Here is an 18838-nt window from a genome sequence, read left to right as displayed (position 1 = left end):
TCTTTGGGCTTGGGTAGAATTTCTGATCAAAATGAGAGAAACACAGAGACCCCATAATAGCCAGGTGGTTAGGGTGCTTATGTAGCTTGGGGAAATCCAGGTTCTATTCCGCTGCTTTGAATCAGATCAAGTCCCTGCTCTGCCTGATTCAGAGCAAGAATTTGAACCCATATCTTCCCCCATTCTGGGTGAGTGCCATAACACCTGGCTATTCTTGGTTAAATGTCATGGTTTCATCCACATGTGGAACTGGAAAAGAATCTGAAACCTCAAACATTTTAGCAGGATGGGAAAACTGCTTCCTGCCCAGCTCTACCTTCATCCTCCAGCTTTTCATTGCCATGGCACATCGCTAACAAGTAAACAATACAAGTCCCTGTGTCCCTCTGTGTAGGAGCAGAGGTCAAGGAGAAGAAAAGCTCTTTGTATACTTCCCTTGTGAAACTCTATGTTTTCCAAAGCACAAAGTTTTGGTCCTGCAAATTATATTAACCAAAAGTTTGTCTAAAATCTTCTATGTAAAAACTCCTGTAGAATTTATTGGAAAAAAGAATGTGATCCTTAAACTGGATACATGACTTCCATATCTAGCTCTGGTTCCCTTCTCAAATTGCCCGTGTCTATTTAGACTATAAGTTCTTTGGACAGGAACTTAACTATGTGTTGGTACAGGGCCTAGAATACTGGGGCCCCGGTCTTGAATGAAGCTTCTGGGCACCCCTGTAATACAAATACCAAATAATTAACAAACATTTTTCTATAGTTTATGGGACCATTCTATAGCTTTTAATAGAAAATGATACCCTTAGGATATAGTGTTATAGAATGGTAAAAAAAATAAACCCACAGAAAGGATGGCATTCTCTGTTACGTTACATGACAGAGGTTTCTAAATAGTTTATGATGAACGCTATTACAGGTTTGATCCATATTCAATTCAATAAGACTTTTCAATTAGAGTTATTTTCTCTACATCATCTATCTTTCTAGTTACTCAGTTCTTAAAGCTGCAGTTGTTTCCACATTGAGGCAAATTTTTGTCTAGGCTGTGGCCCAGCTTCCCTATTTACAGATGTAATTTTTAATGTGAAAAATGCAACTTCAAAACTGGTGGATGTAAAGTGCCCACCTGCACTTTTTGCACCCACAAATTGAGTGCATATATTTCAATAGGTACATGTCTGATTACCCAGTTTGTTCGATATATAACTACAAAGATTTGTGTCTGCAATTCAGATGAAGGCAGTCAGATTTCCAGGCACATATTTTGTAGGCACAGACTAAACCCATAAACTACACTGTCTTCTGAAAATTTCGGTCTAGATAAACTCCCACTAACTGATATTTGGTAAAGCCATGAAATAGCCACTATATCCTATTGCTATTACTGTCTATTTTAATAATTCTTCCACGACCTTGAATTTTGAGGATTGTTTATTTTTGGTATTTTGAATTACGGTAGCACTTAGGAACCCTAATCAAGAGGCTGGATGTGCTTACTTGCTCTTTTGTCCTTTGACCCTTATCAATTTACTTTGTGTAGAGGTCTTTAACCCCGGTTATTTTTTGTGGGGAAGGGAGGGTCACAGGTGTTTAACCTGTAGCTAGTTTCCCCTTTTTGGTAGAAAAAATTCAAGCCCAATACAATCTCCTTTCTTGTGGTTCTTTAATAAAGCACCTATTCCTCCTTCTCCCATTCACTGCACTCTGTTCCCTGCAAATACACTGGCCTACATGTTGACAGCTACATCATACACTAAATGATTTTTTTAAAACGCAGATAATCCCAACACTCCCAAGTGTCTAAAATTCTCTTCTCACGCCAGGCAGCAAAGTGCATCTGCTCCTTCTCTCCCTTCACCCCGGAGGTGAGCGGGGCAGGTCTTTTAGTTCAGGGTGTTGTGGTTTCTGCCTGCCCCAGGCAGCAAACAGCAACAGTGCCTTCTCTCTCTCTCTCCCAGTTAGAGGAATCTGGGACAGGATAGGGGACTAAGGTTATTTTAAATACTTAGACTAAACAACAATCATCCTCAGGACTAGAGTCAATACTTGGCATGAGTTGCAGCATTGAGAGCAGAGTTTAGTTTAAGTGGTAGCCTCAGGCACCGGAACCAAACGAGCAGAAGGAATTATGCTGCAGGAATTACAGCTGGCCAGGCCAGGAGTAGCAGCAAGCACAACCAGCCAAACTGGAGGGTGACTGACAGCAAAAGGCATGAAACAGAGGAGCCAAATAAACAAAAGGGCAGCAAGCAATAGTGCAAACTAATCGTTCAGGAAGGCAGAGACGAAACAGTGAGGCTTGAGGGAGGGGCCACTGAGCACCTTCAGCAGGGATTGCAGTGTTGGTCTGTGAAAGAAAGGTAATGTAACTGAGTATTAACTTGTCACGTCTCAGTATTTCAGAGACCAAAACATTCCCATTTGTATCAGAGTGGTAGCCATGTTAGTCTGTATCAGCAAAAACAATGAGGAGTCCTTGTGGCACCTTAGAGACTAAGAAATTTATTTGGGCATAAGCTTTCATGGGCTAAAACCCACTTCATCAGATGCGTGGACTAAAAAATACAGTAAGCAGTATATATATGAAAAGATGGGAGTTGCCTTACCAAGTGGGGGTCAGTGCTAACAAGGCCAATTCAATCGGCCACTTCCACCTTAGTTGAATTGGCCTCGTTAGCACTGACCCCCCACTTGGTAAGGCAACTCCCATCTTTTCATATATATACTGCTTACTGTATTTTTTAGTCCACGCATCTGATGAAGTGGGTTTTAGCCCACGAAAGCGTATGCCCAAATAAATTTGTTAGTCTTTAAGGTGCCACAAGGACGCCCCGTTGTTATTCCCATTTGTAGAGGACTTATATTTTAAAGTATAGGGAGTTGTTTGCTGGTTAGCTCACAGCCTTTAGAGCCCTTCAGGGAAAATATTGGCTGACTACCCTGGTCAGATTTGTAAACTTAAGTGTCACTAACAAGGCTCAGGAGAGATTATAGGAAGATATACAGCTGCAGACAGTCACACTTTACATTCTGCCACTGAGGAGTGGATTCTCATGCTGAGATCTGCCTGAAATGTACATGAAGTGGACTATGTCTGAGGGTGCCAAATACTGTATAAACAAATTATAGTTTTGTGTCATGAGGGTTTCCAGTGGTGTGTGTGTGTGTGTGTGTAACAAGCACATGCACACAGTACTATACGTAAATATTTTGTGGGGGGAAATTCTCACATAAATTTTACCTCGGGGGAGTGGAAAGGAGAAACACCCACACATGATAGATGCTAGTCATATCACTTAATGTTGTACCTCTGTAATGCGTTCAGATAACACAATGATCAGTGCAGCATAACCTCAACAGAACAGATGAAAGTAGAATAGGCATAACATGTTTATTTCTACACACATTTAACTTAGTAAATTTTCTTCACTTTCCTATCAACCAGTCAATTTGAATATCACCCATGTGATGCATACAGTACTAGCATCTGAGGACAGCAGGAAGACTATGGAGAGGTTGAGTGGGCTTCTGGAAAACAAAAAATCAAAAATAGATGATGATCATTGCTTAATTTACTGTTTTTTGTGTCATTTTGTTTTGGTACAGAAAGAGCTTTTGAAGGAGACGTTTTAAAATGGTGTTTTCATTTTGTTGGAGGAACAAGGAGGAAGTGGACCCTAATGGAGGTAAGGGGTCCTTGTAACATGGTGCAGTCTCTTGGTAGCAAGCGCTGTAGCTAAAGTTGTAAAATGGTTTCATTTAAACTCATTTTTGCTCAGCCATAACTTTCACAAACAATTCTCCTTCAGGTTTGAAATTACATGTGCTCTGCCCAAAGGTGTTTTTTTGTATTTTCTCTCTTTTTTTAGGTTTATGGGTTTGGGGTTTTTTTTGCAAGCTTCGAGGAAAATCGTTTTTGCCATCTTTGGCTGTGTGCCTATGTGCAAAAATACACTTTCCCATTTTAACAAATAACTAGGAAATGGCAGAACCTTGAGTACATCCAGGATCGCATTACAAAAAAATGAGTTGTTAGTTATAAATTTGTGTTAATTGTATGCTGGGGTTACATGGTAGAACAATAAGTCTTAGAGTTCACCGTGTGTGGATGAGAGGAGCAGATTTGTGTCATGGTTTGGCTGGCCAACATATGTACAGCCAGAAAGGTAAAAATATTAGGAGTTTCTACAGGGTTTGAACATGGCTTGGCCTTGTTCACACTAGGACTCTTCCCACATTACAAAAAAAATTCCTAAAATCCAAAACCAACTCTAAAAAAATATTTTTCAAAGTTTCATTTAGCACCAATTTGTTCCCAGAATGTATTGTCAGTGTTTGGACACAGCACAAATTTTTTTTGAAAATGGGTTCAAGAGTGCTTGGTGGCTTCCTTGACTGTTGTCTCTGCCTTTCTTAGCGCCTATTCCAATTTCTTTTGCTTCTCCCTCACCTGTCTCAGAGCATCCAAGAGGTCACTCAGCTCTGCCCTATTCTCTTCAAAACTCTTGGCTGACCCAAGAGGAACAAAGGCATCACTATGCTGGTCTTAGCTCTTTGTAACATACAGTGAATAAAAGCTTGGACTAGGGTTGCCAACCCTCCCAGATTTGCCGGGAGTCTCCTGGAATCAGGCCCTATCTCTCAGAGGCTACTGACACCAAACTGGGAGATTTTAGGTGCTAAAAGTCCGGCAGCGCAGCAGGGCTAAGGCAGGCTCCCAGGCCCCGTGCCGCTCCCAGGCCCCGCGCCACTCCCGGAAGCGGCCGGTACATACCTGCAGTCCCTAGGGGTGGGGAGGGGAGAGGTTCTCCCCGCGCTGCTCCTGCCTCGAGTGCTGACTTTGCAGCTCCTATTGGCTGGTAACTGCGGCCAATGGGAGCTGCGGGAGCGGATCCTGCAGGCAGGGGCAGTGCACGGAGACCCCTGGCCCCCCGCCTAGGAGCCCCTGATAGAGGGATGTGCCAGTCGCGTTCGGGAGCCATCTGAGGTAAGCGTCACTCTCTGCCCCAGCCCAAGTTCCCTCCCACGTTCAAACTCCCTCCCAGAGCTCGCACCCCGTCCTGTACCCCCACCGCCTTCCCCAGGCTCAGCTCGGAGCCCCCCCGCACTCTGAACCCTCAGCCCCACCCCCTAAGCCCAGAGCCTGCACCCCCTTTTGCACCCCAACCCTCTGCCCCACCCCGGTCAAAGTGAGTGAGGGTGGGGGAGAGCGAGTGACGGAGGGAGGGAGGGGGGCTGGAGTGAGTGGGGGTAGGGGCTCGGAGAAGGGGCAGGGGCAGGGGCATGGCCTTCGGAAAGGGGTGGAGAAGGGGACAGGGCAATGGTGTTTGGGTTTGTGCGATTAGACAGTTGGCAACCCTAGCCTGGACACAAGGTAGTAAAACTAAACTAAACTTAACAACCTTAACAACATAAACAGTTCAACAATTTGTAAAACCAGAACAAATGCTGGCCAGGCTTTCTCCACTCCTGTGAAGATACAGACAGGGATTTAAGCCATTACAGGATTTTACATTTTTAAACAGTTTTCATATTTGTGAGGCCTATATTGCTAAACTCTTGTATGTATTCTAGTCTGCCATATGGCAGCCTCAGCCTCCAGTAGCGGCAGAGAACAATTTCTGAGATGTTGGAGTAAAAATGTAATGAAGACTTTAGAGGATCTAAAAACCACTGAAAATGCAGCTATACACAAATATCCACTATGTTAGGCTTCATTGTCCCCCTGCCCAGCACCCACACATACACTTTGAAATGGGAAAACTCCAATTTACTGTGCCATAAATGTCTAAGACCCATTCTTCTTACCCCCACCCCTTGCCTCCATAGGGCCATAAAAGTTCCAGCAGTACCACTGCTAAACATGTGTCAGGGAAAAGGAGTATATATGAGTTATCAATCAACACCTTCCCACCTTAGATCTGGATCCTAGGCAGGAACACAGGAGAGAATAAAGAACATCAGTTCATCTCATAAATAGGGCCCAATGAGACAGCTCCTATTCACTAACACTTTAGCCTGAGTTCACTCTGCAAGCTAAAAAGGATGAAACATCTCAAAAGTAAAAATGGAGCATTTACTACCTTGCTCTGAAATTTCCTCTGAATTTTGTTTTCTAGGTCACACTTCCTTCAGGGCAGGTTATCTGACCTCATGGTTTAGTTACAACTACTGAATTTTCTATTTATATCAAGTTTCATGATATTAGGGTCTCTTGACAGGGATGGAAATTATATTTTGATGTGGTTCCAAACACTGGTTGCTAAGAAACACCCTATCATAAACTCCTGGGCCTGTTCTTCCTTAGGCTGCTCCACTTTCTGAGGAATATATCACCAGAGTGGCACATTTTGATGTACTGTATTATATTTATACATCCGAATGAGAGCATAGTACATTATCCAAGTGAGCACTAGTTCTCAAGCTGCATTATACTAATCCATCACAAAAGCAAGCTGTTCTCCTAAGGATATATTAGTGTAATAATCTGAGCAAGGCACACTGATGATATATAACTCAAAAGATGGCACCATTTATGGAAGTAAGGTTCCAGGAAGATATTCAGTATAATTACAAGATGTTGGGTGACTTTTATTGGAAATAGTTAGCCAATGCACAGAGTATAATGGAAGCTACTTTCTTAGTCCTACTCAGGAATGAAGGTATTAAAATAGGTTTTCTGCCAATATGGTGACAAACTTGCAATCCTGTTTAACGTCAGTGACTTGGCTGTTTTTAATCTGCCTTGAGTCATTGGTTAGAAAAAGAACTAGTTACAAAGAAGCAAATCTCGTTTACATCCATCATTTCTGTTTCCACTCCATTATATATAGTACCTCAACATTTTCCAATTAATGTCAGCAGAATTATTATTACCTGTAACCTGTCCTATTACGAACATCAACTATAACTGACTGATTCATGTGGTGTTTTATTTTCATGTCATATCAACACATTGCAACATTTCTGGTCTAACTCCATTGAATTCTGTGAAGTTACACAAGGGATTAATTTGGCCCTCTGTTTTTCATTGGTTAAAATATATTACATTATGAGAAGAAGATTGCTTGTGAAATACTTTATATTTACAGTGAATGTTATTTTGTATGTGAAAGTTTACACTGCTATGCCCTGTTCTCTGGCCACATAGACAACTTTATTCTCTAGGGATGTGAATCAAAGCTTATTCATGAGCATTATTTTTTTTTTCCTTTTGGGAAGAGGTGAGGAGTGAAATATTGAAAAGCAGAAATTCTAAATTAAACTGTTTGTTTTATACATCTCTAACCTGTGTTAGTCTGGGTGCAAAAACATGTGACATGGAAAGTGGAACTCTACTTAGTTAAAATGTTGAGATCTGAAATTATGAGAAACTGGTGTAGGAGACATTTCCCTCAAAATGAAGGCCAAAGGAAATACTCTAATAGTTTTGGGGGCATTTAAAGTTCATTTCAGTTCCAAGGTTTTTTCCTCAAAGAAATGTATGTGCTTAGATTTTTGCTTAATATTATAATAAGTATGACAATAATAACAATAACACAGTGATCTTCTATAAGCATTTTCCATTCAAGACCTTGAAGTGACTTTAAATCAAGAATTAAGCCTATTAAACCACTGATGTAGGTTAAAAAGCTCACGAAAGCTCATGCTCAAATAAATTGGTTAGTCTCTAAGGTGCCACAAGTACTCCTTTTCTTTTTGCGAATACAGACTAACACAGCTGTTACTCTGAAACCTGATGTAGGTTAGTATACCATCATTTTATAGATGGGGAAACTGAAGTATAAGGAAGTTAAAGGCCTGATGCAAAGCCCATTGGCCTTTGAATCAGGCCCTAAGACTTGCAAAAGGTCACATAGCACGTGTGTGGCAGAACCAGGAATAGAACTTTGATCTCCTGAATCACAGTGCTGCTCTGCTTCTGTTTTCGGTACCCAGCACTTGCTTCTGACAGCTTCCCTGTGAGGGCAATATGATTTGGTGATGCAGCATAACAATTTTCTTTTACATGTACTAGGAGTATGGAATTGATGGAAATAATTTAACTTTGTCCCTAGGAGGAAAATGAAGTGGTACCCTCCTAAAACAAAAGGCCTGTGGAGAGCTAGGGAGCAAGAAGCAGGGCTTTTTGTAATATGAGGAATGTATTTTGCTTCATGTTAAAACATTTTTCCGGGCAGTTACATCCTTGACTCTCTTTTTTTCCCCCTGAAAAAATGCCTCAATGCACAATCAATCTTGTAGTTTGCTACCAGCTATCTCCTTGTACTGTAAAATATATTCTAAAAGGAATAATTCTAAAATACACTACCTTTAAGATCTAATCTTTTTCACAGTGAATGCATGTGTTCATTGAACAAATGAAGACAGTTTCAAGTTGATTTTTGTATCACAGGAATCTTAGAAGGCATTGCAAATTACAAAAGGCATCAAATTAGAGTGCCATCTTAAATTGGATTATATTTTCTTAGTGCTGAAATATCTAATGAGATGCCTAGAGACAAAGTTGGAAATCATTTAGATTAATTTTATTCCCTTTATAGGGAAATTGGAAGCTATGAAATACTTAGTGTAATGAACAGTTAAAGGACAAGACATTAGTCTGAACAATGTATTACTGTGTTTACCCTAGTACAGTGCAGTTTGCAAGACCAATATCTGGCAGAGAAGTCTATAGCTGTGGAAATGCAAAATATTGACTTGGGCTTTGTATTATATCTGATTATTTTTCTAAAATAGGATTTTCTTTTTTAAAAAATTCTAAAGCTATATACAGTAGTGGTACCATTTCCCACCTGTAGCTTATCAGTTATATTTGCTATAATCCACTGATTAGTATAATTGTGTCTACATTCTTGCCCATATTCTCCTGTTCAATCAAGCTGCACTTGGTACAGCACTAGGGAGTGGGGCAAAGATGGCTTTATGCTACTTTTGCATTTCCTTAATCCTGATGCCAGCCAGGAAACCATCTGGACCCTGGTGCAAGTTAGAGCACCCTCAGAGCTGCTCTAATTTACACCTGGCTTCACACAGCTCAGGGGGATCAGCATCTAGGGATTTTAAAGTCATAGGAATGCACATCATGCTCTTCCTTTTCCTGGAAACTGCAAAAGTTTATCTGGGTTGCCATACCAAGGATGATTGCGTTATCTCTTATACACCATTCAGCATATTTCAACTTCAGGTGCCCCAGGGTATGTCTACACTGCAATTAAAAACCCACAGCTGGCCCATGCCAGCTGGCTCACACTCATGGGGCTCGGGCTAAGGGGCTGTTTAATTGTAGTGTACGCATTCAAAGTCAGGCTGGAGCCCTGGCTCTAGGATCCTGAGAAGTGATAGGGTCCCAGAGCTCAGGTTGCAGCCTGAGCCTGAAGTCTACACTGCAATTAAACAGCTCTTTAACCCAAGCCTCATCAGCCCACGTCAGCTGGCATGGGCCAGCCACAGGTGTCTAATTGCCATGTAGACATACCCTCATTCTCCATTACCTTGTATAGCCGTTTACACTTGTGCAAAGCAGGTTCAGAATGCTACCCTATCAGAACTCTCCTTTCACTTTGCTCCGGAATAAATGACTATGTAAGTTGCAAGGCAGAGATGTCTGTTCCCTAAGAAATCAAATCCCACTTCCCTACCAGACTTTTAGACAGAGGCAGAATGTAGCAGCAACAACTGGAAGAGAGTGAAACAATAATACTGTGCATGTTGAGGTACTGAAGATTTTTTACCCAGTTTGTTTTTCAAATGATAATACCTAGCCCTTATATAGTGCTATTTCATCAGTAGATCTCAAAGTATTTCACAGTCTTTATTGTATGTAGCCTCACAACACTTCTGTGAGGTAGGGAAGCATTATACCCATTTTTACATATGGGAAACTGAGGCACAGAGAGTCTAAGTGACTTGCCCAAGGTTACGAAGGAAGTCAGAAAGATTACTTTAAGGTTAATGGGTTGGATGGACATACCTGCTATACTGGGAGATAGGAATGGGGATGCCACAGAAGTCACTAGAGTGGCCCTTCACCACAGGAAGATTCCCCTATGCAAGAAGAATCCTCCACTGGCCAGTTAAGCTGGCTTTGTATCACCAGATCATCTTAAAGCAACATTAACATACCAGAGAATCTGGCTTGATGTGTTTGGATTCAGATGGGCTTGAATTTCTGTGTACTTCTAAAATAGAACTGGTCGTCAAAAGGGAATTTCTATTTTGTAGGAAATTTCAGGCTGTTGATATTTTTTGCTCTTATCCTCAGCAGCCACCTAGCTGTGTGCCCAGGAAGGTGGCACGAGCCATTTAGATCATAAGGTGGGGAGCATGGGGAGCTGGGCAGTCTGCCTGTCCACTGGCCAAGCCAACCATCCTACCTGCCTGCTTTCCATTGAAACTTTCAATGGAATGGACGTGTTCCCACAGAACATGTCAAATCAGCATATTTTGGACAGACAACTGTTGGCAAAATTTTTTGTCCCATTCTATTGTAAAAGAACTGGCACCTGAAAACCATCTCTGTTGAACATACATTTTAATTATCTCCCTCTAGTTGTAATTTGCAGTGAAAACCGTTGAAAATTGAAACTTGTCCCTGCAGGTCCTAGTACAGATTCCCTTGAGCCCCTGTAAACCCTCCCTATAGGCCTTGCAGCAAAATCATGCTTTCTAACGTTCTTCACAGATCAAAGTGTTTAAGTTCCATCACTTTTAATCATAATAGTCTGCATTTTACACTACAGTCTGCAAAGGTCCAGATCTTTTGGTACATTGAGGCCACTGCATCTTCACAAAGCTGCCCTTAAGCAATTTCCTCAGCCACTGATTCCTCCAGAGTGGGGAAAATACTGGCTTGGTGTATAACTGTAGTTGTTTTTTTGCCATCCTCATCTCTACAGCCAGTGCAGGGAGTGTAGCCAGAGCTCCATTAAATAGCTGGAGCCGTCTAGGTTCCATGGACTTTAATGCATTTCTTCCTTTCCCTTGTGAGCCATGCCAGGTATTCCTCAGCTGCAGCCCAAAATCTGGCTGACAGTCTGTGTATTCTTATCTACTATAATACAGAGTAAGTGATTACACAGAAACTAAATGTAAATGGGCTGTCAAGATTAAAAATCATAGACCACAGTGCAGGTTTTGTCTACATAACTATGAGCAGTGTTTATCACTCTCTCTATAAAAAGGTACTTAGGTTCATAGATATGTAGGACTGGAAGGGACCTTGAGAGTCATCTAGCCCAGCCCCCACACCCTGAGGAAGGACCAAGTATACCTAGACCATCTTTGACAGGTGTTTGTTTAACCTGTTCTAATCTCCCGTGACAGGCTTTCCAAGGCCTCCTCTGGAAGCCTATTGCAGTGCTTCACTATCCTTACAGTTAGAAAGTTTCTTCTCATATCTAACCTATATCTTCCTTGCTGCAGATTAAGCCAATTACTACTTATCCTACCTTCAGTGGACATAGAGAACAATTAATCACCATCCTCTTTATAACAGCCCTTAACATATTTGAAGACTGTTATCAGGTCCCCCACTCAGTCTTCTTTCCTCAAGACTAAATATGTACCAGTTTTTTTAACCTTTCCTCATAGGTCAGGTTTTTTAAACCTTTCATAATTTGTTAGTCCAGAGGAGAACATCTCTGTCATAAATGTAAAGGGAAGGGTAAACCCCTGTAAAATCCCTCCTGGCCAGAGGAAAAATCCTCTCACCTGTAAAGGGTTAAGAAGCTAAAGGTAACCTCACTGGCACCTGACCAAAATGACCAATGAGGAGACAAGATACTTTCAAAAGCTGGGAGGAGGGAGAGAAACAAAAGGGTCTGTGGTCATCTATGCAAATTGGTGAGAATTTTACCAAACCTTTCCCAGGAAGTGGAGTGCAAGGGTTGGGAGGATTTTGGGGGGAAAGACGTGTCCAAACTACGTTTCCCAGTAAACCCAGTTAGAGTTTGGTGGTGGCAGTGGTTATTCCAAGGATAAAGGATAAAATTAATTTGTACCTTGGGGAAGTTTTAACCTAAGCTGGTAAAAGTAAGCTTAGGAGGTTTTCATGCAGGTCCCCACATCTGTACCCTAGAGTTCAGAGTGGGGGAGGAACCTTGACAATCTCCAATTTTTCCACATCTCTCCTAAAGTGTGGCTCCCGGAACTGAACACAGTACACCAGTTGAGGCCTCAACAAGTAGAGCTGAACAATTATCTCCCATGTCATATATACCATACTCCTATTAATACACACTGAAATATTAGCCTTTTTTGCAGCTGCATCACTTTGTTGGCTCATATTCAATTTGTGGTACTCTATAACTCCTGATGACATTTTAAAACAAACAAAAGGAAGTATTTCTTCACACAATGCACAGTCAACCTGTGGAACTTGTTGCCATGGGATGTTGTGAGGCCAAAAGTATAACTGGATTCAATAAAGACTTAGATAAGTTCATGGAGGACAGTCAATTAATGGCTATTAGGCAAGGTAGTCAGGGATGCAACCCCATGCACCTGGAGTCCCTAAACCTCCAACTGCCAGAAGCTGGGACTGGACAACTGCTGATGGATCACTCAAAATTGCCTTGTTCTGTTCATTCCCTCTGAACCATCTGGCACTAGCAGTTGTCAGAGACAGTATACTGGGCTAAATGGACCATTGGTCTGACCCAGTATGGCCATTCTTATGGAAAAGGAAGTTTAACACACTAAGTACATTCAGGAGTCCATTGCTGCTTCTTGCCCACTTGATCATAGATCCTGGACCAGGCTCAACAGGCTGCGTTCTGCTACAATCATAAACTAGGGTGGCATGGTTTCTTCCCCATCCTGTGACTGTGGAGCAGTGTTGTAGCTAATAACTGATGTGGTGGCAGAGTGCTCAACCTGACATTTGGAGGGTGGTCTATTACACCTAGCCTCCCATTGTTCTCTGGTTACAGAGCCTGGAGGTCAAGCTCTGACATCTGCATATGGAGGAGAGAAAGAGGAAAAACAACAAAAGCTTATATGCTCTCTCCCTAACTTGAGAGTCCCACGTCAGTCAGTGTGTCAGATGGATTGGCCCCTCTGCTTCCTGTTCTTAGGCAGTGGTCAGCCATTGTGTGTATGTGTACACACTTTCACATAGTGAGTCTGTTTATATGTATAAACTTTCATTATATATATATATATAAACAGAATCATTTAATGAAAGTTTAGAGAGAATCATTTATATGAAAGTCTTTGGTAAATATCAGGAATATTGTTTAAAAAATAGATTAAACCCACAAACATTTTTAATGAAACATTTATGTCCTGGTTTTCTTGAGCAAAGATTAAACCTTTAACATTTAGAAATGAGAATGTTATTTACTGAAGCATTAACAACACTAATTTAAGTGGATAGGCATTTTTATGCACGGTTCAATATGTTTGCTGCTACAGGCATTGTTGTCCCTAATGCCTACTATAGAGTTATGTTTTATATTGTAACTAATTCATTGTTCTTGCAGCTAAATCCAAGATCTACTGGCCTTAGGTATAAGATTATCTGATAAATTTCACAGTTTTAAAATAAGATCTTATTTAAGGAGGAGAAATAAAATCCCTTAAGGCAAACAGCGCTATGAACAAAGAGGTAACTTACCAGTATGTTGAAAGAATTATGAATCTTTGTCACCTACATTTTAATGAAGGTTCTGGATTCCTAGCCTCTGTCTGTGATTAATAGTTGAAAAGTGGTGCCTTGTAGTCCAAGAAGTGACACAAATCCATACCCCATCACTGGGTAACAGTAACACAGAATGGCTGAGTGTTTGAACTATGCAAAGTGTTTAAAACCTCTCAGTCTCAAGAGCTAATGTTTCATCAATTATAGTGACATATGGAAGATAGAGTTACATTTTGTTGGAGACACTATCTGCATCACTATAGCTGCATCCCTTTGTGAAAGATGTCCATTGCTCTTCGTGTGAGTCTCCAACAGGTTAGTAAAGTGCTCAGTAAGTTGTTTCACCTGATCCCTTGAGGCAGAGAGGTGTCAATTCATTTGCTCTCTTTCTTTGCCCTGAAGCAGCATTATCCAAGTAAGCTTTTCCAAAAAGCTCTTTGCCTCGCTAGAGGGATTATTTTTCTTCTCATTTCCTCCTCTGATAACACTCTAGTGTCTAAGAATTATGGCATCTTCTAGCAGTCTGTCACAGATACTTGGCTGAACACATATTTTGCTCTTACGCAAATTATTCCCTTGTTATTTAACCTTGTAAAACAATCTTTGAATCTGTTGACTTTAGGAGGTCTTGCTTTAATGTTGAGACCTGATAAACTACAAGGGGCTATCCATAGGTCAGAAGATCCTAGTTACTCATATTGCCTCATAAAAAAACTTTAATCACTTACATGTGTAGAAATAATGTGATTCATTCTACTGAGCTTTGTCATTTGTTGGCTGCTCATAGTTAAACTTTCTAAAATTAGGAACCTTGGATTAGACAAGTTTTGGTAAAACCAAGAAACAAATCTAATGCTTTCTTCACCTTAACTTGATGTTAATTATCGAGCGACCACAGTATTCTGGAGAAACAAATTATCCCCCAAATTCCTATTTATTATGGTTTTAGGGTAATGTAATGATGTATTGAAGTTAAACAGACACCTGTTTAAAAACCTTCAGCTAATAAATGTATGTCAGTGCTATGATTGCAAAAATAAATGCTCACTCTAGAAATGTGGATGACAAAAATGGAAGGATTAAGAAACACGGAACAACTTACTGCGTGTGTTAGATTAACAATTGAACTAATTGAAGAAAGATGGACCAAGTCAGATGAACTGATGGAAAAAATAACCATGGATACAAGCTTTATAGTAATGATAGCCAGATAGCTTTGTGCACCTTGCCTGCATCTTACATCCTCCACACAAGGACTGCTCCCTCTGTGAACTCTCAGGGGTGAACCACACCCCCCAAAAGAGCTGGCAGGAACAGGGAGGAGCTGAGCCTTCACCTTACCTCTGGCCCCCCTCAGCCTGCCACTCTACACCATCCCTAACATGAGACAGTACAAAGTACAGGCAGACCCACTGTGTATAATTACAATAACCACTCAGTTCTACAACCTTGACTCAGCCTTTATATCTGGCATGCTCTGTCTTACTGCTTACCAGGGTGTAAGAAAATGGGTATGGTCAACAATCCAATTTATAGTTCATAAAAGATATTAATAACTAAAAGAGGTATAAATAAAATGTTTAAAACAAATGACCCATTCTCCGATCCTTTATGGCTACTTTGCATCAGCCCTACAAACCACCTTGCCCAATACCTTTCATATATGTGAACTCTACTAATACAGCTCCTTAAAGCAGATACAACAAAGCACATACAAGTTATAGGAAATGGAGAAATATTGAAGGCACTGAAGAAGCTCATTTCCAAACATAAGCTTTCATAAATTAAAGCAATATAATTTTTAGGGAGAGGGAGACAAAAGTAGATGTTAATAGTCTATTATCCAAACACCTGATCCTGAACTCCACTCTCTATGACCAAATCTGTAACGTAATTGGAGATGTATTCTGTTTTCCTGCTATATGGTATAGTAGCTTCTAACGAAGTTCTGTTTCATCACATTTACAAATATTAAGCTTGGTAACAATAGGAACAGATGGTACCGTTTGGCAAAAGTTGCAGGGCAAATACTTCTTGTTTCTATTCCATAACTCTCCCTGTCAATAATATACCACATATATATAACTGTGTCTTAACTGTTCCTGTATATTTAGAAATGCTGGAAAATGTGTGATTCTAGCTATTGAAGTGGGCTATTTTCAGCTGGTACAATTTCCACTAGATGGCATTACAGTCACACAATTAAGAAAACAAAAATTATTTTAAGTGGGAGGGGCACACATTTACACTACTTGAACTGGATTTAGAAACACTGTGATCTGTCTGAGTTCAGATTTCAGCACGTGCAGTGAAATAGAGATGCTGCAGTGGTAAACTACTATTGTAAAACTACACATGCACTATTTGCCGCTTCTTAGTTGTGGGTTTACTTGTGCATATGCACATCTCGGTCAGCTCTCTGGCATTTGATCATTAAACACATGATGTAGAGTCAGAAACTATATTCTTGAGTTGCCTTGACACTTTAACCACTTTGAGCAGAGAGCTGCCAACATTACAACAACCAGGATAAGATTACTATTCTGTGATCATATTACTGACACCTTTTTTTTTTTTTTTTTCAGTTTGTGATCCCTTGATGTGGAGCCTCATATAAGAAAACATGAAAAGGGGAAGAATGGGCCAAGTTCCATAATAGCAGCATTGAGTATTTTTTCTGGTGGATTAGAGACTAATTAGAAAAGTAGAGATGAGCCAAGGAAACAGAATTTAATTACATTTAGAATAAGGTGTGTGGTTCAGATTAAAGGCCTATGACTGAGTTTGATGGTCAGAGTTGACAATGCTAAAATGTGAGTGGTTCCCTAGAGATTTGAGCTCCAAATACCACAACTAAAGATCTGCTGGTATTGTGTGATTTCTATTTAAACCCTAGCCCAGGCCATGGGGAGCTTCTCTTTGCTCGGTTTCTGGAGTTCCACCATCTAATGGGAGCATCAGAGCTATTGTGGCTATTGTGGGTCTGACTGATCACCTGTTCTGGGGTGGGTCAGGAAGGAATTTTTCCTCCCATAGGGGCCAAATTGGCATTGAGCCCCAGAGTTTTTACCTGCCTCGCAGCATTTTGGAGGCTCAGTTTGGGTAGTACCTGATAAGGGTGTTAGTTTGTCGCAACTCACACCTGGTTTCCAGTCCAGTTAAAAGGATTGGTTCCCACAGGTAAAAGACCTTGCATTTTGCTGGTGGGCCTTGTACTCATGGGATAGGGGAAGACTTTGTGGCCTTCGTGGATCAAGGTGCTCCCCTTTCCCCGACATCCTTTAGTCCCTTCTGTTGCCCTTGTGGGATTCAGATGATGAAGTTAAGTCCCAGGAGCGGGCTGAAAAGGGTCTACCCTTACTTATAGGTTATATGATGGGAGCCCTGTAACCCCTTCATAGGAGCCAATTAAAATGGCTGGTATGTAGGAGTCTGCATGATAGGGCAGGTAACCCCACTCCCCTATGTTAAGTTTAAGAAAGTTCCGGACTGCTACTTAAAATCCACCCTTGTGTTTATCCTCATTGCGGCTGTGTCCAGATCAACTGTCGTCAGTGCTTGTTTGCCTGATGCTGACTGGCTGCTCTCTGAATCACATGCAGTGAGAGTTGAACACTCCCAGTAGCAAAAGGCATGTCTCCCAAACAGCACAAATCCCCCTAACTTAAATTACCTGCTTTTTGCTACTGGATGGGGAGTATGAACTATTCCAACTGCACTGCAGTATATTAAAAGAAATTCTAAACAACAACATCACTTCAAACTTCAATATCACGTCTTTTCCCACAAGGAATTTATGCTTGAAAATCTATAGTATGTTCAGTGCCCCTCTGTCCCCCCTGAGTCTGGCTTTGAAAATATGCAATGAGTCAGAACTCCAGCAGGTGGCAGCAATCTTCTTTCCCTGCACTTTAGTGACTAATCTGCCTCTAGGTCTGATATCATGCATGTACCCATGTTCACATCTGGAAATTACATTTTCTATCCCTTGCACTTTTAGTTGACACCCATCTGTCTTTTGTAGCACAAAATAAAACACCCAACCTTTCAACCAAATTATATAATCTATCAACACATTCACTGCTACTTAGAAAAAGACAACCGTTCAGGTTTGGTTACCTCTAGCCCAGTGATGAGCACAAGGTAATGAAATATTTATTAAATATCTTATAATTTAATCGTTTTACATTTGGAGCCAATTTTCTTTCCAGAATAACTCCTCTGAAGTGGGGAGGACATAGCTCTTGCTACTTTTCTGTTGTGAATACAATTGGTTTTAAAATGTGACAAAAATTTTATGGGCATATATTGCCTTCAGTGTCCACTCACCTTCTCACTGACATGAATTAATCCATTTATAGTTTTAAAATGTGTCTGTCCAGGTACTCTTGGTGCCCCTCCAGTAAAATAATTTCACAAGAAGTGAACCATCACAGAGTCACCCTGACTTCACCTAGCTTCACCCCACAAACTAGCCACCACAAAATCCTATCAAGTCTTACCCCCAAAACCTATATATAGTCTCCTAAACCCTAATGCTTTCTCAAAAGTTTAGGAAAACAGGTGGACCTTGCAGCGTATCTTGAAGGTCAACAGATCTAGGCTCTTCTACCAAACCAAGATAAGGAAGCAAGTTTGAGGGTGGAGAGCCCCTCAGTGAAAACTGATGAGGCATAACCCAGGAGTGGGTCATGAGCACTGTTCCCTCTAAGCTGTACACGTGTGCACATGCACACAGATCCTAAACCCTGCGCACATGGCAAAACACTGCACACACAAAAATTTGCACAGAAGAACAACAATTTTCACAGAAGAAATTTTTTGCGTACACGGCCTGTCAAAAATTAGAGGGAACATTGGTCATGAGGTATCTGCTGGTGAATCACCCTCCAGAGGCTGATAGAAGCAAAATCTTTGGGTTTCTAGGATGCAGCAGGAACCTAGGGAGTGAATGAAATAAAAACTCCCTCCTTGCTGCCTCAGCCTCTGCCTTTCTTCCCTCAGCCACTACCCAGTCCCAGGGTAGCTCCCAGTCCTCAGCCTGTCTCCCACCTCCACCCCCATTCCTCCTGCTCCACAGCCAAGTCCTGTGTGGGCAATCCAAGCAACACTTCAAGAAGCTGTGGTGCCATCTTCACAGCATCTTGGATCACCATTGCCCCAGAGCCGGGCAGTGTGCAGGTGGAGGAAAGA

The sequence above is a fragment of the Caretta caretta genome, chromosome 7 (assembly GCF_965140235.1).
Source record: "Caretta caretta isolate rCarCar2 chromosome 7, rCarCar1.hap1, whole genome shotgun sequence".
Classification (NCBI taxonomy): Eukaryota; Metazoa; Chordata; order Testudines; family Cheloniidae; genus Caretta; species Caretta caretta.
The sequence above is the reverse complement of the archived record's forward strand: the minus strand, read 5'-3'. Positions refer to the sequence as shown.